This window comes from Rhinoderma darwinii, unplaced genomic scaffold (assembly GCF_050947455.1).
Source record: "Rhinoderma darwinii isolate aRhiDar2 unplaced genomic scaffold, aRhiDar2.hap1 Scaffold_448, whole genome shotgun sequence".
Classification (NCBI taxonomy): Eukaryota; Metazoa; Chordata; class Amphibia; order Anura; family Rhinodermatidae; genus Rhinoderma; species Rhinoderma darwinii.
Genome location: NW_027463921.1, coordinates 194,934 through 210,830, shown reverse-complemented (window position 1 = coordinate 210,830; position 15,897 = coordinate 194,934). Strand labels below are relative to the sequence as shown.

The 15,897-nt window shown below is 47.8% G+C and overlaps 11 non-coding genes across 11 annotated transcripts; all 11 read right to left on the bottom strand.

The window, feature by feature from the left end:
- Positions 1-758: 758 nt before the first annotated feature.
- LOC142716269 (U2 spliceosomal RNA) lies at positions 759-949 on the bottom strand. The gene has a single exon (XR_012871521.1). It is a non-coding gene; the product is annotated as a U2 spliceosomal RNA (small nuclear RNA).
- Positions 950-2,233: 1,284 nt separating this feature from the next.
- On the bottom strand, positions 2,234-2,424 carry LOC142716267 (U2 spliceosomal RNA). Its single transcript, XR_012871520.1, has one exon. It is a non-coding gene; the product is annotated as a U2 spliceosomal RNA (small nuclear RNA).
- Positions 2,425-3,708: 1,284 nt separating this feature from the next.
- LOC142716266 (U2 spliceosomal RNA) lies at positions 3,709-3,899 on the bottom strand. The gene has a single exon (XR_012871519.1). It is a non-coding gene; the product is annotated as a U2 spliceosomal RNA (small nuclear RNA).
- Positions 3,900-5,191: 1,292 nt separating this feature from the next.
- On the bottom strand, positions 5,192-5,382 carry LOC142716264 (U2 spliceosomal RNA). Its single transcript, XR_012871517.1, has one exon. It is a non-coding gene; the product is annotated as a U2 spliceosomal RNA (small nuclear RNA).
- A 1,276-nt stretch (positions 5,383-6,658) lies between these two features.
- LOC142716263 (U2 spliceosomal RNA) lies at positions 6,659-6,849 on the bottom strand. The gene has a single exon (XR_012871516.1). It is a non-coding gene; the product is annotated as a U2 spliceosomal RNA (small nuclear RNA).
- Positions 6,850-8,113: 1,264 nt separating this feature from the next.
- LOC142716262 (U2 spliceosomal RNA) lies at positions 8,114-8,304 on the bottom strand. The gene has a single exon (XR_012871515.1). It is a non-coding gene; the product is annotated as a U2 spliceosomal RNA (small nuclear RNA).
- A 1,284-nt stretch (positions 8,305-9,588) lies between these two features.
- Positions 9,589-9,779, bottom strand: LOC142716261 (U2 spliceosomal RNA). The gene has a single exon (XR_012871514.1). It is a non-coding gene; the product is annotated as a U2 spliceosomal RNA (small nuclear RNA).
- Positions 9,780-11,063: 1,284 nt separating this feature from the next.
- On the bottom strand, positions 11,064-11,254 carry LOC142716310 (U2 spliceosomal RNA). Its single transcript, XR_012871559.1, has one exon. It is a non-coding gene; the product is annotated as a U2 spliceosomal RNA (small nuclear RNA).
- A 1,301-nt stretch (positions 11,255-12,555) lies between these two features.
- Positions 12,556-12,746, bottom strand: LOC142716352 (U2 spliceosomal RNA). The gene has a single exon (XR_012871596.1). It is a non-coding gene; the product is annotated as a U2 spliceosomal RNA (small nuclear RNA).
- A 1,288-nt stretch (positions 12,747-14,034) lies between these two features.
- LOC142716260 (U2 spliceosomal RNA) lies at positions 14,035-14,225 on the bottom strand. Its single transcript, XR_012871513.1, has one exon. It is a non-coding gene; the product is annotated as a U2 spliceosomal RNA (small nuclear RNA).
- Positions 14,226-15,497: 1,272 nt separating this feature from the next.
- On the bottom strand, positions 15,498-15,688 carry LOC142716259 (U2 spliceosomal RNA). The gene has a single exon (XR_012871512.1). It is a non-coding gene; the product is annotated as a U2 spliceosomal RNA (small nuclear RNA).
- Positions 15,689-15,897: the final 209 nt, after the last annotated feature.

The following is a 15,897-nucleotide window of genomic DNA, read 5'->3' as shown; positions in this document are numbered from 1 at the left end:
TGAGAGGGCAACACTGCAACAGCCGGCCGCCAGGCTGTCTTTTTTTTGCACAGCTAGTTGCCTCCAGGAGGCCACAAGAGGGAGACAAGGGACTGCAAAATGGAAAATAGGCATCCACCAACTTTACAGACAACTTCTCCTTGCTCCTACAACCTCCATCCTTGCACAGTTTGTTATTCTTCTAGGTAACATAGTAACAAATCCAAATTGCTGCTCTCTTTGTAGGCAAGCAAGGCTTTGTTGCAACTGCAATTCTTACTTCTTCTTGAAATGTAGGGACGACAGTACATTCCATCACATCCATCTAGTGTACACAGGTAGGTCCATTGTGGCGGGCAGGCGAGCGGGCGGGCTGCTTTATTGGCTGTTTGCTGTTCCCCTACTCCACTCCACTATTTGACTGTTGTGCTGCATCAATCAATCAATCAATCAATCAATCAATCAATCAATCAATCAATCAGTGGCTGGCTCAGGTGCAGCTCTTTAACTTACCTAAAAGGGAGGGCGGAGAGAAGACAAGGAAGGTGAATGAGGTGTTCCAATGTGAAATGCCGGAAACACAGAAACACAGACGACACACAACAAGAGGTGGCAATCTATTCATTAATTGCATTTAATCAATGAGCTCATTATCACTCATGCATTGTCCAACAGGTGTTGAAATAATGGGATTAAAAGGGGAGATCCCTTCAGAAAGACAGAAACAATAGCAAAGACAAAAAACACTTTTGGAATCTGCTTTTAGTCAACACATAAGGAAAGGGTGCACCGGTCCTGGAAATACTGCAATACCAGGTCAATGCGTGGAGTGGACAGAGCAAGCTCTATTTCCATCTCCCTGTTCTAAAAATCCATTTAATATATGGTCCCCAGATAGGGGACGTATCAGATATTAAACTGATAAGAACAGATACTACACTTGATCTTAGCCAAAAGGCCGAGAAGCGATAACCCGAACGGGCCGCGCGTTGCCCGAGCCTGCCCGATACTGCTGTTCAGCCCTTGCAGCGATTCAGCCTACTTCTAGGCAATTCCATGGGGCCCTGCAGGCTCACACACTCACAGCTACACGGGAGGTGAATAAAGGCCGGAGAGGAAGCCAGACAGGATTTGCTTCTTTTGCTTGCACCACAATGCAGTGCTGAAAGAGGAGGAATCTACATAAAAACGCCTTCCTGGCAACGCCCAAATGCCCTGCTGCCATGCAGATAATCACTGGCAGCGGCAGCAAGTGCATGCCCACAGCCACCCCTTGTTCCTTCACACCTTGTATCAGCTGTAATCCAGTCCAGTCCAGTGCTGCCTGCTGAGCAGCACTGACCAACACTGCCTGGGCCCAGGCTTTTATCTCTGAGGCCCCATTATGATGTCAGAAAGCTGGCTCTGGAATCCTGAGGGCTCCACTATGACACGTGCAAAGTTCCGTCTGAACTTTATATAAGACGGTGAGGCTCAGTCAGTCACTCAGTGTTGCCTGAGAGGGCAACACTGCAACAGCCGGCCGCCAGGCTGTCTTTTTTTTGCACAGCTAGTTGCCTCCAGGAGGCCACAAGAGGGAGACAAGGGACTGCAAAATGGAAAATAGGCATCCACCAACTTTACAGACAACTTCTCCTTGCTCCTACAACCTCCATCCTTGCACAGTTTGTTATTCTTCTAGGTAACATAGTAACAAATCCAAATTGCTGCTCTCTTTGTAGGCAAGCAAGGCTTTGTTGCAACTGCAATTCTTACTTCTTCTTGAAATGTAGGGACGACAGTACATTCCATCACATCCATCTAGTGTACACAGGTAGGTCCATTGTGGCGGGCAGGCGAGCGGGCGGGCTGCTTTATTGGCTGTTTGCTGTTCCCCTACTCCACTCCACTATTTGACTGTTGTGCTGCATCAATCAATCAATCAATCAATCAATCAATCAATCAATCAATCAATCAGTGGCTGGCTCAGGTGCAGCTCTTTAACTTACCTAAAAGGGAGGGCGGAGAGAAGACAAGGAAGGTGAATGAGGTGTTCCAATGTGAAATGCCGGAAACACAGAAACACAGACGACACACAACAAGAGGTGGCAATCTATTCATTAATTGCATTTAATCAATGAGCTCATTATCACTCATGCATTGTCCAACAGGTGTTGAAATAATGGGATTAAAAGGGGAGATCCCTTCAGAAAGACAGAAACAATAGCAAAGACAAAAAACACTTTTGGAATCTGCTTTTAGTCAACACATAAGGAAAGGGTGCACCGGTCCTGGAAATACTGCAATACCAGGTCAATGCGTGGAGTGGACAGAGCAAGCTCTATTTCCATCTCCCTGTTCTAAAAATCCATTTAATATATGGTCCCCAGATAGGGGACGTATCAGATATTAAACTGATAAGAACAGATACTACACTTGATCTTAGCCAAAAGGCCGAGAAGCGATAACCCGAACGGGCCGCGCGTTGCCCGAGCCTGCCCGATACTGCTGTTCAGCCCTTGCAGCGATTCAGCCTACTTCTAGGCAATTCCATGGGGCCCTGCAGGCTCACACACTCACAGCTACACGGGAGGTGAATAAAGGCCGGAGAGGAAGCCAGACAGGATTTGCTTCTTTTGCTTGCACCACAATGCAGTGCTGAAAGAGGAGGAATCTACATAAAAACGCCTTCCTGGCAACGCCCAAATGCCCTGCTGCCATGCAGATAAACACTGGCAGCGGCAGCAAGTGCATGCCCACAGCCACCCCTTGTTCCTTCACACCTTGTATCAGCTGTAATCCAGTCCAGTCCAGTGCTGCCTGCTGAGCAGCACTGACCAACACTGCCTGGGCCCAGGCTTTTATCTCTGAGGCCCCATTATGATGTCAGAAAGCTGGCTCTGGAATCCTGAGGGCTCCACTATGACACGTGCAAAGTTCCGTCTGAACTTTATATAAGACGGTGAGGCTCAGTCAGTCACTCAGTGTTGCCTGAGAGGGCAACACTGCAACAGCCGGCCGCCAGGCTGTCTTTTTTTTGCACAGCTAGTTGCCTCCAGGAGGCCACAAGAGGGAGACAAGGGACTGCAAAATGGAAAATAGGCATCCACCAACTTTACAGACAACTTCTCCTTGCTCCTACAACCTCCATCCTTGCACAGTTTGTTATTCTTCTAGGTAACATAGTAACAAATCCAAATTGCTGCTCTCTTTGTAGGCAAGCAAGGCTTTGTTGCAACTGCAATTCTTACTTCTTCTTGAAATGTAGGGACGACAGTACATTCCATCACATCCATCTAGTGTACACAGGTAGGTCCATTTTGGCGGGCAGGCGAGCGGGCGGGCTGCTTTATTGGCTGTTTGCTGTTCCCCTACTCCACTCCACTATTTGACTGTTGTGCTGCATCAATCAATCAATCAATCAATCAATCAATCAATCAATCAATCAATCAGTGGCTGGCTCAGGTGCAGCTCTTTAACTTACCTAAAAGGGAGGGCGGAGAGAAGACAAGGAAGGTGAATGAGGTGTTCCAATGTGAAATGCCGGAAACACAGAAACACAGACGACACACAACAAGAGGTGGCAATCTATTCATTAATTGCATTTAATCAATGAGCTCATTATCACTCATGCATTGTCCAACAGGTGTTGAAATAATGGGATTAAAAGGGGAGATCCCTTCAGAAAGACAGAAACAATAGCAAAGACAAAAAACACTTTTGGAATCTGCTTTTAGTCAACACATAAGGAAAGGGTGCACCGGTCCTGGAAATACTGCAATACCAGGTCAATGCGTGGAGTGGACAGAGCAAGCTCTATTTCCATCTCCCTGTTCTAAAAATCCATTTAATATATGGTCCCCAGATAGGGGACGTATCAGATATTAAACTGATAAGAACAGATACTACACTTGATCTTAGCCAAAAGGCCGAGAAGCGATAACCCGAACGGCCCGCGCGTTGCCCGAGCCTGCCCGATACTGCTGTTCAGCCCTTGCAGCGATTCAGCCTACTTCTAGGCAATTCCATGGGGCCCTGCAGGCTCACACACTCACAGCTACACGGGAGGTGAATAAAGGCCGGAGAGGAAGCCAGACAGGATTTGCTTCTTTTGCTTGCACCACAATGCAGTGCTGAAAGAGGAGGAATCTACATAAAAACGCCTTCCTGGCAACGCCCAAATGCCCTGCTGCCATGCAGATAAACACTGGCAGCGGCAGCAAGTGCATGCCCACAGCCACCCCTTGTTCCTTCACACCTTGTATCAGCTGTAATCCAGTCCAGTCCAGTGCTGCCTGCTGAGCAGCACTGACCAACACTGCCTGGGCCCAGGCTTTTATCTCTGAGGCCCCATTATGATGTCAGAAAGCTGGCTCTGGAATCCTGAGGGCTCCACTATGACACGTGCAAAGTTCCGTCTGAACTTTATATAAGACGGTGAGGCTCAGTCAGTCACTCAGTGTTGCCTGAGAGGGCAACACTGCAACAGCCGGCCGCCAGGCTGTCTTTTTTTTGCACAGCTAGTTGCCTCCAGGAGGCCACAAGAGGGAGACAAGGGACTGCAAAATGGAAAATAGGCATCCACCAACTTTACAGACAACTTCTCCTTGCTCCTACAACCTCCATCCTTGCACAGTTTGTTATTCTTCTAGGTAACATAGTAACAAATCCAAATTGCTGCTCTCTTTGTAGGCAAGCAAGGCTTTGTTGCAACTGCAATTCTTACTTCTTCTTGAAATGTAGGGACGATAGTACATTCCATCACATCCATCTAGTGTACACAGGTAGGTCCATTGTGGCGGGCAGGCGAGCGGGCGGGCTGCTTTATTGGCTGTTTGCTGTTCCCCTACTCCACTCCACTATTTGACTGTTGTGCTGCATCAATCAATCAATCAATCAATCAATCAATCAATCAATCAATCAATCAATCAATCAGTGGCTGGCTCAGGTGCAGCTCTTTAACTTACCTAAAAGGGAGGGCGGAGAGAAGACAAGGAAGGTGAATGAGCTGTTCCAATGTGAAATGCCGGAAACACAGAAACACAGACGACACACAACAAGAGGTGGCAATCTATTCATTAATTGCATTTAATCAATGAGCTCATTATCACTCATGCATTGTCCAACAGGTGTTGAAATAATGGGATTAAAAGGGGAGATCCCTTCAGAAAGACAGAAACAATAGCAAAGACAAAAAACACTTTTGGAATCTGCTTTTAGTCAACACATAAGGAAAGGGTGCACCGGTCCTGGAAATACTGCAATACCAGGTCAATGCGTGGAGTGGACAGAGCAAGCTCTATTTCCATCTCCCTGTTCTAAAAATCCATTTAATATATGGTCCCCAGATAGGGGACGTATCAGATATTAAACTGATAAGAACAGATACTACACTTGATCTTAGCCAAAAGGCCGAGAAGCGATAACCCGAACGGGCCGCGCGTTGCCCGAGCCTGCCCGATACTGCTGTTCAGCCCTTGCAGCGATTCAGCCTACTTCTAGGCAATTCCATGGGGCCCTGCAGGCTCACACACTCACAGCTACACGGGAGGTGAATAAAGGCCGGAGAGGAAGCCAGACAGGATTTGCTTCTTTTGCTTGCACCACAATGCAGTGCTGAAAGAGGAGGAATCTACATAAAAACGCCTTCCTGGCAACGCCCAAATGCCCTGCTGCCATGCAGATAAACACTGGCAGCGGCAGCAAGTGCATGCCCACAGCCACCCCTTGTTCCTTCACACCTTGTATCAGCTGTAATCCAGTCCAGTCCAGTGCTGCCTGCTGAGCAGCACTGACCAACACTGCCTGGGCCCAGGCTTTTATCTCTGAGGCCCCATTATGATGTCAGAAAGCTGGCTCTGGAATCCTGAGGGCTCCACTATGACACGTGCAAAGTTCCGTCTGAACTTTATATAAGACGGTGAGGCTCAGTCAGTCACTCAGTGTTGCCTGAGAGGGCAACACTGCAACAGCCGGCCGCCAGGCTGTCTTTTTTTTGCACAGCTAGTTGCCTCCAGGAGGCCACAAGAGGGAGACAAGGGACTGCAAAATGGAAAATAGGCATCCACCAACTTTACAGACAACTTCTCCTTGCTCCTACAACCTCCATCCTTGCACAGTTTGTTATTCTTCTAGGTAACATAGTAACAAATCCAAATTGCTGCTCTCTTTGTAGGCAAGCAAGGCTTTGTTGCAACTGCAATTCTTACTTCTTCTTGAAATGTAGGGACGACAGTACATTCCATCACATCCATCTAGTGTACACAGGTAGGTCCATTGTGGCGGGCAGGCGAGCGGGCGGGCTGCTTTATTGGCTGTTTGCTGTTCCCCTACTCCACTCCACTATTTGACTGTTGTGCTGCATCAATCAATCAATCAATCAATCAATCAATCAATCAATCAGTGGCTGGCTCAGGTGCAGCTCTTTAACTTACCTAAAAGGGAGGGCGGAGAGAAGACAAGGAAGGTGAATGAGGTGTTCCAATGTGAAATGCCGGAAACACAGAAACACAGACGACACACAACAAGAGGTGGCAATCTATTCATTAATTGCATTTAATCAATGAGCTCATTATCACTCATGCATTGTCCAACAGGTGTTGAAATAATGGGATTAAAAGGGGAGATCCCTTCAGAAAGACAGAAACAATAGCAAAGACAAAAAACACTTTTGGAATCTGCTTTTAGTCAACACATAAGGAAAGGGTGCACCGGTCCTGGAAATACTGCAATACCAGGTCAATGCGTGGAGTGGACAGAGCAAGCTCTATTTCCATCTCCCTGTTCTAAAAATCCATTTAATATATGGTCCCCAGATAGGGGACGTATCAGATATTAAACTGATAAGAACAGATACTACACTTGATCTTAGCCAAAAGGCCGAGAAGCGATAACCCGAACGGGCCGCGCGTTGCCCGAGCCTGCCCGATACTGCTGTTCAGCCCTTGCAGCGATTCAGCCTACTTCTAGGCAATTCCATGGGGCCCTGCAGGCTCACACACTCACAGCTACACGGGAGGTGAATAAAGGCCGGAGAGGAAGCCAGACAGGATTTGCTTCTTTTGCTTGCACCACAATGCAGTGCTGAAAGAGGAGGAATCTACATAAAAACGCCTTCCTGGCAACGCCCAAATGCCCTGCTGCCATGCAGATAAACACTGGCAGCGGCAGCAAGTGCATGCCCACAGCCACCCCTTGTTCCTTCACACCTTGTATCAGCTGTAATCCAGTCCAGTCCAGTGCTGCCTGCTGAGCAGCACTGACCAACACTGCCTGGGCCCAGGCTTTTATCTCTGAGGCCCCATTATGATGTCAGAAAGCTGGCTCTGGAATCCTGAGGGCTCCACTATGACACGTGCAAAGTTCCGTCTGAACTTTATATAAGAAGGTGAGGCTCAGTCAGTCACTCAGTGTTGCCTGAGAGGGCAACACTGCAACAGCCGGCCGCCAGGCTGTCTTTTTTTTGCACAGCTAGTTGCCTCCAGGAGGCCACAAGAGGGAGACAAGGGACTGCAAAATGGAAAATAGGCATCCACCAACTTTACAGACAACTTCTCCTTGCTCCTACAACCTCCATCCTTGCACAGTTTGTTATTCTTCTAGGTAACATAGTAACAAATCCAAATTGCTGCTCTCTTTGTAGGCAAGCAAGGCTTTGTTGCAACTGCAATTCTTACTTCTTCTTGAAATGTAGGGACGACAGTACATTCCATCACATCCATCTAGTGTACACAGGTAGGTCCATTGTGGCGGGCAGGCGAGCGGGCGGGCTGCTTTATTGGCTGTTTGCTGTTCCCCTACTCCACTCCACTATTTGACTGTTGTGCTGCATCAATCAATCAATCAATCAATCAATCAGTGGCTGGCTCAGGTGCAGCTCTTTAACTTACCTAAAAGGGAGGGCGGAGAGAAGACAAGGAAGGTGAATGAGGTGTTCCAATGTGAAATGCCGGAAACACAGAAACACAGACGACACACAACAAGAGGTGGCAATCTATTCATTAATTGCATTTAATCAATGAGCTCATTATCACTCATGCATTGTCCAACAGGTGTTGAAATAATGGGATTAAAAGGGGAGATCCCTTCAGAAAGACAGAAACAATAGCAAAGACAAAAAACACTTTTGGAATCTGCTTTTAGTCAACACATAAGGAAAGGGTGCACCGGTCCTGGAAATACTGCAATACCAGGTCAATGCGTGGAGTGGACAGAGCAAGCTCTATTTCCATCTCCCTGTTCTAAAAATCCATTTAATATATGGTCCCCAGATAGGGGACGTATCAGATATTAAACTGATAAGAACAGATACTACACTTGATCTTAGCCAAAAGGCCGAGAAGCGATAACCCGAACGGGCCGCGCGTTGCCCGAGCCTGCCCGATACTGCTGTTCAGCCCTTGCAGCGATTCAGCCTACTTCTAGGCAATTCCATGGGGCCCTGCAGGCTCACACACTCACAGCTACACGGGAGGTGAATAAAGGCCGGAGAGGAAGCCAGACAGGATTTGCTTCTTTTGCTTGCACCACAATGCAGTGCTGAAAGAGGAGGAATCTACATAAAAACGCCTTCCTGGCAACGCCCAAATGCCCTGCTGCCATGCAGATAAACACTGGCAGCGGCAGCAAGTGCATGCCCACAGCCACCCCTTGTTCCTTCACACCTTGTATCAGCTGTAATCCAGTCCAGTCCAGTGCTGCCTGCTGAGCAGCACTGACCAACACTGCCTGGGCCCAGGCTTTTATCTCTGAGGCCCCATTATGATGTCAGAAAGCTGGCTCTGGAATCCTGAGGGCTCCACTATGACACGTGCAAAGTTCCGTCTGAACTTTATATAAGACGGTGAGGCTCAGTCAGTCACTCAGTGTTGCCTGAGAGGGCAACACTGCAACAGCCGGCCGCCAGGCTGTCTTTTTTTTGCACAGCTAGTTGCCTCCAGGAGGCCACAAGAGGGAGACAAGGGACTGCAAAATGGAAAATAGGCATCCACCAACTTTACAGACAACTTCTCCTTGCTCCTACAACCTCCATCCTTGCACAGTTTGTTATTCTTCTAGGTAACATAGTAACAAATCCAAATTGCTGCTCTCTTTGTAGGCAAGCAAGGCTTTGTTGCAACTGCAATTCTTACTTCTTCTTGAAATGTAGGGACGACAGTACATTCCATCACATCCATCTAGTGTACACAGGTAGGTCCATTGTGGCGGGCAGGCGAGCGGGCGGGCTGCTTTATTGGCTGTTTGCTGTTCCCCTACTCCACTCCACTATTTGACTGTTGTGCTGCATCAATCAATCAATCAATCAATCAATCAATCAATCAATCAATCAATCAGTGGCTGGCTCAGGTGCAGCTCTTTAACTTACCTAAAAGGGAGGGCGGAGAGAAGACAAGGAAGGTGAATGAGGTGTTCCAATGTGAAATGCCGGAAACACAGAAACACAGACGACACACAACAAGAGGTGGCAATCTATTCATTAATTGCATTTAATCAATGAGCTCATTATCACTCATGCATTGTCCAACAGGTGTTGAAATAATGGGATTAAAAGGGGAGATCCCTTCAGAAAGACAGAAACAATAGCAAAGACAAAAAACACTTTTGGAATCTGCTTTTAGTCAACACATAAGGAAAGGGTGCACCGGTCCTGGAAATACTGCAATACCAGGTCAATGCGTGGAGTGGACAGAGCAAGCTCTATTTCCATCTCCCTGTTCTAAAAATCCATTTAATATATGGTCCCCAGATAGGGGACGTATCAGATATTAAACTGATAAGAACAGATACTACACTTGATCTTAGCCAAAAGGCCGAGAAGCGATAACCCGAACGGGCCGCGCGTTGCCCGAGCCTGCCCGATACTGCTGTTCAGCCCTTGCAGCGATTCAGCCTACTTCTAGGCAATTCCATGGGGCCCTGCAGGCTCACACACTCACAGCTACACGGGAGGTGAATAAAGGCCGGAGAGGAAGCCAGACAGGATTTGCTTCTTTTGCTTGCACCACAATGCAGTGCTGAAAGAGGAGGAATCTACATAAAAACGCCTTCCTGGCAACGCCCAAATGCCCTGCTGCCATGCAGATAAACACTGGCAGCGGCAGCAAGTGCATGCCCACAGCCACCCCTTGTTCCTTCACACCTTGTATCAGCTGTAATCCAGTCCAGTCCAGTGCTGCCTGCTGAGCAGCACTGACCAACACTGCCTGGGCCCAGGCTTTTATCTCTGAGGCCCCATTATGATGTCAGAAAGCTGGCTCTGGAATCCTGAGGGCTCCACTATGACACGTGCAAAGTTCCGTCTGAACTTTATATAAGACGGTGAGGCTCAGTCAGTCACTCAGTGTTGCCTGAGAGGGCAACACTGCAACAGCCGGCCGCCAGGCTGTCTTTTTTTTGCACAGCTAGTTGCCTCCAGGAGGCCACAAGAGGGAGACAAGGGACTGCAAAATGGAAAATAGGCATCCACCAACTTTACAGACAACTTCTCCTTGCTCCTACAACCTCCATCCTTGCACAGTTTGTTATTCTTCTAGGTTACATAGTAACAAATCCAAATTGCTGCTCTCTTTGTAGGCAAGCAAGGCTTTGTTGCAACTGCAATTCTTACTTCTTCTTGAAATGTAGGGACGACAGTACATTCCATCACATCCATCTAGTGTACACAGGTAGGTCCATTGTGGCGGGCAGGCGAGCGGGCGGGCTGCTTTATTGGCTGTTTGCTGTTCCCCTACTCCACTCCACTATTTGACTGTTGTGCTGCATCAATCAATCAATCAATCAATCAATCAATCAATCAATCAATCAATCAGTGGCTGGCTCAGGTGCAGCTCTTTAACTTACCTAAAAGGGAGGGCGGAGAGAAGACAAGGAAGGTGAATGAGGTGTTCCAATGTGAAATGCCGGAAACACAGAAACACAGACGACACACAACAAGAGGTGGCAATCTATTCATTAATTGCATTTAATCAATGAGCTCATTATCACTCATGCATTGTCCAACAGGTGTTGAAATAATGGGATTAAAAGGGGAGATCCCTTCAGAAAGACAGAAACAATAGCAAAGACAAAAAACACTTTTGGAATCTGCTTTTAGTCAACACATAAGGAAAGGGTGCACCGGTCCTGGAAATACTGCAATACCAGGTCAATGCGTGGAGTGGACAGAGCAAGCTCTATTTCCATCTCCCTGTTCTAAAAATCCATTTAATATATGGTCCCCAGACAGGGGACGTATCAGATAATAAACTGATAAGAACAGATACTACACTTGATCTTAGCCAAAAGGCCGAGAAGCGATAACCCGAACGGGCCGCGCGTTGCCCGAGCCTGCCCGATACTGCTGTTCAGCCCTTGCAGCGATTCAGCCTACTTCTAGGCAATTCCATGGGGCCCTGCAGGCTCACACACTCACAGCTACACGGGAGGTGAATAAAGGCCGGAGAGGAAGCCAGACAGGATTTGCTTCTTTTGCTTGCACCACAATGCAGTGCTGAAAGAGGAGGAATCTACATAAAAACGCCTTCCTGGCAACGCCCAAATGCCCTGCTGCCATGCAGATAAACACTGGCAGCGGCAGCAAGTGCATGCCCACAGCCACCCCTTGTTCCTTCACACCTTGTATCAGCTGTAATCCAGTCCAGTCCAGTGCTGCCTGCTGAGCAGCACTGACCAACACTGCCTGGGCCCAGGCTTTTATCTCTGAGGCCCCATTATGATGTCAGAAAGCTGGCTCTGGAATCCTGAGGGCTCCACTATGACACGTGCAAAGTTCCGTCTGAACTTTATATAAGACGGTGAGGCTCAGTCAGTCACTCAGTGTTGCCTGAGAGGGCAACACTGCAACAGCCGGCCGCCAGGCTGTCTTTTTTTTGCACAGCTAGTTGCCTCCAGGAGGCCACAAGAGGGAGACAAGGGACTGCAAAATGGAAAATAGGCATCCACCAACTTTACAGACAACTTCTCCTTGCTCCTACAACCTCCATCCTTGCACAGTTTGTTATTCTTCTAGGTAACATAGTAACAAATCCAAATTGCTGCTCTCTTTGTAGGCAAGCAAGGCTTTGTTGCAACTGCAATTCTTACTTCTTCTTGAAATGTAGGGACGACAGTACATTCCATCACATCCATCTAGTGTACACAGGTAGGTCCATTGTGGCGGGCAGGCGAGCGGGCGGGCTGCTTTATTGGCTGTTTGCTGTTCCCCTACTCCACTCCACTATTTGACTGTTGTGCTGCATCAATCAATCAATCAATCAATCAATCAATCAATCAATCAATCAATCAATCAATCAATCAATCAGTGGCTGGCTCAGGTGCAGCTCTTTAACTTACCTAAAAGGGAGGGCGGAGAGAAGACAAGGAAGGTGAATGAGGTGTTCCAATGTGAAATGCCGGAAACACAGAAACACAGACGACACACAACAAGAGGTGGCAATCTATTCATTAATTGCATTTAATCAATGAGCTCATTATCACTCATGCATTGTCCAACAGGTGTTGAAATAATGGGATTAAAAGGGGAGATCCCTTCAGAAAGACAGAAACAATAGCAAAGACAAAAAAACACTTTTGGAATCTGCTTTTAGTCAACACATAAGGAAAGGGTGCACCGCTCCTGGAAATACTGCAATACCAGGTCAATGCGTGGAGTGGACAGAGCAAGCTCTATTTCCATCTCCCTGTTCTAAAAATCCATTTAATATATGGTCCCCAGATAGGGGACGTATCAGATATTAAACTGATAAGAACAGATACTACACTTGATCTTAGCCAAAAGGCCGAGAAGCGATAACCCGAACGGGCCGCGCGTTGCCCGAGCCTGCCCGATACTGCTGTTCAGCCCTTGCAGCGATTCAGCCTACTTCTAGGCAATTCCATGGGGCCCTGCAGGCTCACACACTCACAGCTACACGGGAGGTGAATAAAGGCCGGAGAGGAAGCCAGACAGGATTTGCTTCTTTTGCTTGCACCACAATGCAGTGCTGAAAGAGGAGGAATCTACATAAAAACGCCTTCCTGGCAACGCCCAAATGCCCTGCTGCCATGCAGATAAACACTGGCAGCGGCAGCAAGTGCATGCCCACAGCCACCCCTTGTTCCTTCACACCTTGTATCAGCTGTAATCCAGTCCAGTCCAGTGCTGCCTGCTGAGCAGCACTGACCAACACTGCCTGGGCCCAGGCTTTTATCTCTGAGGCCCCATTATGATGTCAGAAAGCTGGCTCTGGAATCCTGAGGGCTCCACTATGACACGTGCAAAGTTCCGTCTGAACTTTATATAAGACGGTGAGGCTCAGTCAGTCACTCAGTGTTGCCTGAGAGGGCAACACTGCAACAGCCGGCCGCCAGGCTGTCTTTTTTTTGCACAGCTAGTTGCCTCCAGGAGGCCACAAGAGGGAGACAAGGGACTGCAAAATGGAAAATAGGCATCCACCAACTTTACAGACAACTTCTCCTTGCTCCTACAACCTCCATCCTTGCACAGTTTGTTATTCTTCTAGGTAACATAGTAACAAATCCAAATTGCTGCTCTCTTTGTAGGCAAGCAAGGCTTTGTTGCAACTGCAATTCTTACTTCTTCTTGAAATGTAGGGACGACAGTACATTCCATCACATCCATCTAGTGTACACAGGTAGGTCCATTGTGGCGGGCAGGCGAGCGGGCGGGCTGCTTTATTGGCTGTTTGCTGTTCCCCTACTCCACTCCACTATTTGACTGTTGTGCTGCATCAATCAATCAATCAATCAATCAATCAATCAATCAATCAATCAATCAATCAGTGGCTGGCTCAGGTGCAGCTCTTTAACTTACCTAAAAGGGAGGGCGGAGAGAAGACAAGGAAGGTGAATGAGGTGTTCCAATGTGAAATGCCGGAAACACAGAAACACAGACGACACACAACAAGAGGTGGCAATCTATTCATTAATTGCATTTAATCAATGAGCTCATTATCACTCATGCATTGTCCAACAGGTGTTGAAATAATGGGATTAAAAGGGGAGATCCCTTCAGAAAGACAGAAACAATAGCAAAGACAAAAAACACTTTTGGAATCTGCTTTTAGTCAACACATAAGGAAAGGGTGCACCGGTCCTGGAAATACTGCAATACCAGGTCAATGCGTGGAGTGGACAGAGCAAGCTCTATTTCCATCTCCCTGTTCTAAAAATCCATTTAATATATGGTCCCCAGATAGGGGACGTATCAGATATTAAACTGATAAGAACAGATACTACACTTGATCTTAGCCAAAAGGCCGAGAAGCGATAACCCGAACGGGCCGCGCGTTGCCCGAGCCTGCCCGATACTGCTGTTCAGCCCTTGCAGCGATTCAGCCTACTTCTAGGCAATTCCATGGGGCCCTGCAGGCTCACACACTCACAGCTACACGGGAGGTGAATAAAGGCCGGAGAGGAAGCCAGACAGGATTTGCTTCTTTTGCTTGCACCACAATGCAGTGCTGAAAGAGGAGGAATCTACATAAAAACGCCTTCCTGGCAACGCCCAAATGCCCTGCTGCCATGCAGATAAACACTGGCAGCGGCAGCAAGTGCATGCCCACAGCCACCCCTTGTTCCTTCACACCTTGTATCAGCTGTAATCCAGTCCAGTCCAGTGCTGCCTGCTGAGCAGCACTGACCAACACTGCCTGGGCCCAGGCTTTTATCTTTGAGGCCCCATTATGATGTCAGAAAGCTGGCTCTGGAATCCTGAGGGCTCCACTATGACACGTGCAAAGTTCCGTCTGAACTTTATATAAGACGGTGAGGCTCAGTCAGTCACTCAGTGTTGCCTGAGAGGGCAACACTGCAACAGCCGGCCGCCAGGCTGTCTTTTTTTTGCACAGCTAGTTGCCTCCAGGAGGCCACAAGAGGGAGACAAGGGACTGCAAAATGGAAAATAGGCATCCACCAACTTTACAGACAACTTCTCCTTGCTCCTACAACCTCCATCCTTGCACAGTTTGTTATTCTTCTAGGTAACATAGTAACAAATCCAAATTGCTGCTCTCTTTGTAGGCAAGCAAGGCTTTGTTGCAACTGCAATTCTTACTTCTTCTTGAAATGTAGGGACGACAGTACATTCCATCACATCCATCTAGTGTACACAGGTAGGTCCATTGTGGCGGGCAGGCGAGCGGGCGGGCTGCTTTATTGGCTGTTTGCTGTTCCCCTACTCCACTCCACTATTTGACTGTTGTGCTGCATCAATCAATCAATCAATCAATCAATCAATCAATCAGTGGCTGGCTCAGGTGCAGCTCTTTAACTTACCTAAAAGGGAGGGCGGAGAGAAGACAAGGAAGGTGAATGAGGTGTTCCAATGTGAAATGCCGGAAACACAGAAACACAGACGACACACAACAAGAGGTGGCAATCTATTCATTAATTGCATTTAATCAATGAGCTCATTATCACTCATGCATTGTCCAACAGGTGTTGAAATAATGGGATTAAAAGGGGAGATCCCTTCAGAAAGACAGAAACAATAGCAAAGACAAAAAACACTTTTGGAATCTGCTTTTAGTCAACACATAAGGAAAGGGTGCACCGGTCCTGGAAATACTGCAATACCAGGTCAATGCGTGGAGTGGACAGAGCAAGCTCTATTTCCATCTCCCTGTTCTAAAAATCCATTTAATATATGGTCCCCAGATAGGGGACGTATCAGATATTAAACTGATAAGAACAGATACTACACTTGATCTTAGCCAAAAGGCCGAGAAGCGATAACCCGAACGGGCCGCGCGTTGCCCGAGCCTGCCCGATACTGCTGTTCAGCCCTTGCAGCGATTCAGCCTACTTCTAGGCAATTCCATGGGGCCCTGCAGGCTCACACACTCACAGCTACACGGGAGGTGAATAAAGGCCGGAGAGGAAGCCAGACAGGATTTGCTTCTTTTGCTTGCACCACAATGCAGTGCTGAAAGAGGAGGAATC